Below are 6,000 nucleotides of genomic sequence, written 5' to 3'. Positions count from 1 at the left end.
GGTCAGCGCACGCTTGCTGCTCGCACCCACAGAGCTGCGACTGCAGGACTCGGGCAGGTCTTCCTCCTGCCGGCCCCGTTCCTCTTTATCTTCTCGTGACGTCCCGCTGCACGCCCGTGTCTCGCCTCGGAATGACGGTTTGCTCCCCGGCGGAGTCTGAAGCAGAGGACGGCGGTAAACGTGGGGGCGTTTGCTGCCGCTAACGATTCGCCTCTCGCCCGTTACATACACAGGCGCTGCTGCTGCGTCTTTAGCTTTGCTAATAAACGGGGAGTTGATCCCAGGGGGCCTACAGTGCTGTTTTGGCAGTTGCTTATTAGGACTAGAATCAATTAGTAACCCAGTTTCCCAGCACAGCACGGCTGTAGAACTCTCGGGGGCTTTCTGCATTGGCTCTGCTCTCTGTGTAATGTAATGTCCATTCAGTGATTGTTACATGCAAATGCATATTTATGTTGTTACCCCCCACAATGGTTATGTTCCAACACAACATGCTTACTTTAAAATAAATGGCTAAAACTGGGAGGGGGTCTTAGAGCAGTCTTAGAGTCTTAGAGCATAGTAATTGTGCTAATGCGATTTTCTTTTAAATATAGTAGGAACAGGGAAAGAGGGAGCAAAAGATAGAGAGAGATTTTCATGGTCTTCATTCATCAGGATTCTCCTGCTCGAAAATCTAGCGAAGCAGACAAAAGATATTTTACTTGCTTTTGTGTGCACGCATTTATATATATATATATGTGGTTTTTACTTGTGAGAAAGGACGTCACTGATAATTCTCCTCTTCACAAGTCTAGAGTCCAGCGGTGAAAACAGTTTGATGCGTGCCACATAGCCAGTCCCCTCTCACAAGCAGTCGATTTCCGAACCCCATGCAGTTTTGCCCTGGTTTTCACCCACGCAGTGCCGTGGCTCCACGTGTCTGCTTTTGACAACCATTTCTCCTATTTTTTTTTTTTGTTGTTGTTGAGTGGGGGTTGAAGAAACAATGCAGTGATATTTGTCAGATTGTCACACCTCACTTCCACCTCCAACTGTCAATTTTAGGCCAATCAAAATGTGGAAGACAAATTCATAAGGTGACAATTTTAGCCCTGTGTCAGAGCCCTAAAATAAACTCCAGCTCTCCTTCAGTTTTAAAGATTACGTCTCGACTCCCCTCTCCTGAGATCCAGGGTGCAGGCTGGTGCCTCGTTGTTCTTGCCAACACACAAGACACCCAAAGTCTCTATGGAAACCTAGGTACGCACACTGGATATGTGGGTTCATGATTAGCAGCTTGTGGAGATTGAATGTTCATATGTAGATCAAAAAATGTAGATGTTGGTATGTTCCTTGCTCCGTCTGATCTCCTGTACTCAGTTTCATGGTTATGTTGTACAAGGCCGCTTTAGTTTTAGTCCTGCCCTGTTGTGTTGCACTTAGTCTGTCAGTATCCCTTTCGTTCTGTGCCCCTTGTGTTTTCCACATTGTCTTAGTTATTTCGTCTAGGTTCTGATTCGTTATTCCCCCATTGTATGTATCCCGCTAGCATCTTGCTCCATTACATTATGGAATTTGGCAGATGCCCTTATCCAGAGCCACTTACAATGTTTTTATCTCATTTTTTATACAAGTGAGCAATTGAGGGTTAAGGGCCTTGCTCAGGGGCACCTCAGTCATGGCCTCAGGTCTGGGAATCGAACCCACGACCCTCCGGTCACAAGACCAGTTCCCTAACCGCCAGGCCACGACTGCCCACTGCCCACAACTACTCCATGTGTTAAGTTTATCGGTTAGCTGTGTGTGTTTGTTTTCTGTAGTTTGGTTTATCATAGAATTTCCTGTCATCTGTGTGATTATTTCTGTGGTCATTATTAAACGCCTGATCTCCTGCACGTGTGTCCCGCTCCAGTTGTTAGATGTGTAGTCACAGGACAGCGGAACACATTACGAGGTCGTAATACTGGTTGTGGTTTGGAACACATTACGAGGTCGTAATACTGGTTGTGGTTTGGAACACATTACGAGGTCGTATACTGGTTGTGGTTTGGAACACATTACGAGGTCGTATACTGGTTGTGGTTTGGAACACATTACGAGGTCGTATACTGGTTGTGGTTTGGAACACATTACGAGGTCGTATACTGGTTGTGGTTTGGAACACATTACGAGGTCGTATACTGGTTGTGGTTTGGAACACATTACGAGGTCGTACACTGGTTGTGGTTTGGAACACATTACGAGGTCGTACACTGGTTGTGGTTTGGAACACATTACGAGGTCGTATACTGGTTGTGGTTTGGAACACATTACGAGGTCGTAATACTGGTTGTGGTTTGGAACACATTACGAGGTCGTAATACTGGTTGTGGTTTGGAACACATTACGAGGTCGTAATACTGGTTGTGGTTTGGAACACATTACGAGGTCGTAATACTGGTTGTGGTTTGGAACACATTACGAGGTCGTAATACTGGTTGTGGTTTGGAACACATTACGAGGTCGTAATACTGGTTGTGGTTTGGAACACATTACGAGGTCGTAATACTGGTTGTGGTTTGGAACACATTACGAGGTCGTATACTGGTTGTGGTTTGGAACACATTACGAGGTCGTATACTGGTTGTGGTTTGGAACACATTACGAGGTCGTATACTGGTTGTGGTTTGGAACACATTACGAGGTCGTATACTGGTTGTGGTTTGGAACACATTACGAAGTCGTACACTGGTTGTGGTTTGGAACACATTACGAGGTCGTATACTGGTTGTGGTTTGGAACACATTACGAGGTCGTAATACTGGTTGTGGTTTGGAACACATTACGAGGTCGTAATACTGGTTGTGGTTTGGAACACATTACAAGGTCGTAATACTGGTTGTGGTTTGGAACACATTACGAGGTCGTAATACTGGTTGTGGTTTGGAACACATTACGAGGTCGTATACTGGTTGTGGTTTGGAACATATTACGAGGTCGTATACTGGTTGTGGTTTGGAACACATTACGAGGTCGTATACTGGTTGTGGTTTGGAACACATTACGAGGTCGTAATACTGGTTGTGGTTTGGAACACATTACGAGGTCGTATACTGGTTGTGGTTTGGAACACATTACGAGATCGTAATACTGGTTGTGGTTTGGAACACATTACGAGGTCGTAATACTGGTTGTGGTTTGGAACACATTACGAGGTCGTAATACTGGTTGTGGTTTGGAACACATTACGAGGTCGTAATACTGGTTGTGGTTTGGAGTGAATATCTGATGGAACGTGGATGTATAAGTGTAAATCTGCCACAGTGACAAGGTGCCATCTTAGCTAGCAGCCAAGATCCCAGATCCCATGTGTACCCAGTTATACCTGTGTGGGCTGGGTGTACCTGTGTGGGCTGGGTGTACCTGTGTGGGCTGGGTGTACCTGTGTGTACCTGTGTGGGCTGGGTGTACCTGTGTGGGCTGGGTGTACCTGTGTGTACCTGTGTGGGCTGGGTGTACCTGTGTGTACCTGTGTGGGCTGGGTGTACCTGTGTGGGCTGGGTGTGCCTGTGTGGGCTGGGTGTACCTGTGTAGGCTGGGTGTACCTGTGTGTACCTGTGTGTACCTGTGTGGGCTGGGTGTACCTGTGTGTACCTGTGTGGGCTGGGTGTACCCGTGTGGGCTGGGTGTACCTATGTGTACCTGTGTGGGCTGGGTGTACCTGTGTGGGTTGGGTGTACCTGTGCGGGCTGGGTGTACCTGTGTGGGCTGGGTGTACCTGTTTGTACCTGTGTGGGCTGGGTGTACCTGTGTGTACCTGTGTGGGCTGGGTGTACCTGTGTGGGCTGGGTGTACCTGTGTGTACCTGTGTGGGCTGGGTGTACCTGTGTGTACCTGTGTGGGCTGGGTGTACCTGTGTGTACCTGTGTGGGCTGGGTGTACCTGTGTGTACCTGTGTGTACCTGTGTGGGCTGGGTGTACCTGTGTGGGCTGGGTGTACCTGTGTGGGCTGTGTGTACCTGTGTGGGCTGGGTGTACCTGTGTGGGCTGGGTGTACCTGTGTGTACCTGTGTGGGCTGGGTGTACCTGTGTGGGCTGGGTGTACCTGTGTGTACCTGTGTGGGCTGGGTGTACCTGTGTGTACCTGTGTGGGCTGGGTGTACCTGTGTGGGCTGGGTGTACCTGTGTGTACCTGTGTGGGCTGGGTGTACCTGTGTGGGCTGGGTGTACCTGTGTGTACCTGTGTAGGCTGGGTGTACCTGTGTGTACCTGTGTGGGCTGGGTGTACCTGTGTGGGCTGGGTGTACCCGTGTGTACCCGTGTGGGCTGGGTGTACCTATGTGTACCTGTGTGGGCTTGGTGTACCTGTGTGGGCTGGGTGTACCTGTGTGGGCTGAGTGTACCTGTGTGTACCTGTGTGGGCTGGGTGTACCTGTGTGTACCTGTGTGGGCTGGGTGTACCTGTGTGGGCTGGGTGTACCTGTGTGGGCTGGGTTTACCTGTGTGGGCTGGGTGTACCTGTGTGTACCTGTGTGGGCTGGGTGTACCTGTGTGTACCTGTGTGGGCTGTGTGTACCTGTGTGGGCTGTGTGTACCTGTGTGTACCTGTGTAGGCTGGGTGTACCTGTGTGTACCTGTGTGTACCTGTGTGGGCTGGGTGTACCTGTGTGTACCTGTTTGGGCTGGGTGTACCCGTGTGGGCTGGGTGTACCTATGTGTACCTGTGTGGGCTGGGTGTACCTGTGTGGGCTGGGTGTGCCTGTGTGGGCTGGGTGTACCTGTTTGTACCTGTGTGGGCTGAGTGTACCTGTGTGGGCTGGGTGTACCTGTGTGTACCTGTGTGGGCTGGGTGTACCTGTGTGGGCTGGGTGTACCTGTGTGTACCTGTGTGGGCTGTGTGTACCTGTGTGTACCTGTGTGGGCTGTGTGTACCTGTGTGTACCTGTGTGGGCTGTGTGTACCTGTGTGGGCTGTGTGTACCTGTGTGGGTTGGGTGTACCTGTGTGGGCTGGGTGTACCTGTGTGTACCTGTGTGGGCTGGGTGTACCTGTGTGTACCTGTGTGGGCTGGGTGTACCTGTGTGTACCTGTGTGGGCTGGGTGTACCTGTGTGGGCTGGGTGTACCTGTGTGTACCTGTGTGGGCTGGGTGTACCTGTGTGGGCTGGGTGTACCTGTGTGTACCTGTGTGTACCTGTGTAGGCTGGGTGTACCTGTGTGTACCTGTGTGGGCTGGGTGTACCTGTGTGGGCTGGGTGTACCCATGTGTACCCGTGTGGGCTGGGTGTACCTATGTGTACCTGTGTGGGCTGGGTGTACCTGTGTGGGCTGGGTGTACCTGTGTGGGCTGGGTGTACCTGTGTGTACCTGTGTGGGCTGAGTGTACCTGTGTGGGCTGGGTGTACCTGTGTGTACCTGTGTGGGCTGGGTGTACCTGTGTGTACCTGTGTGGGCTGGGTGTACCTGTGTGTACCTGTGTGGGCTGGGTGTACCTGTGTGTACCTGTGTGGGCTGGATGTACCTGTGTGGGCTGGATGTACCTGTGTGTACCTGTGTGGGCTGGGTGTACCTGTGTGGGCTGGGTGTACCTGTGTGTACCTGTGTGGGCTGGGTGTACCTGTGTGTACCTGTGTGGGCTGGATGTACCTGTGTGTACCTGTGTGGGCTGGGTGTACCTGTGTGTACCTGTGTGGGCTGGGTGTACCTGTGTGGGCTGGGTGTACCTGTGTGTACCTGTGTGGGCTGGGTGTACCTGTGTGGGCTGGGTGTACCTGGGTGTACCTGTGTGGGCTGGTATTTAACTCAAGTATTTAATTCATTCATACATTCATTTAATTAAGTATTATATCGCGATCAATTGATTGCCAGTGGTTGGTGCCAGAGAGAACTAGTAATTCATTGAATCATAGATATGGATGAGAGGTAAATAAACTAGATTTTTTTTTCGGCGTGAGAAATCGGATGTGTGGAGTGAGAGCGTGTGAAGGTCAAATGCGTGTGTCTCACGCTCAATGCGTGAGAGTTGGCAACCCTGTGTGTGG

The 6,000-nt window shown here is 50.7% G+C and overlaps 1 protein-coding gene across 2 annotated transcripts in view; it reads left to right on the top strand.

Annotated features, from left to right (window-relative positions):
- crhr1 (corticotropin releasing hormone receptor 1) overlaps positions 1-6,000 on the top strand; it is a 103,126-nt gene that overhangs the window by 49,129 nt on the left and 47,997 nt on the right. The gene's annotated exons all lie outside the window — the stretch shown is intronic.

Source organism: Brachyhypopomus gauderio, chromosome 2, assembly GCF_052324685.1.
Source record: "Brachyhypopomus gauderio isolate BG-103 chromosome 2, BGAUD_0.2, whole genome shotgun sequence".
NCBI lineage: Eukaryota > Metazoa > Chordata > Actinopteri > Gymnotiformes > Hypopomidae > Brachyhypopomus > Brachyhypopomus gauderio.
This window is presented reverse-complemented; position numbering and strand designations above follow the sequence as displayed.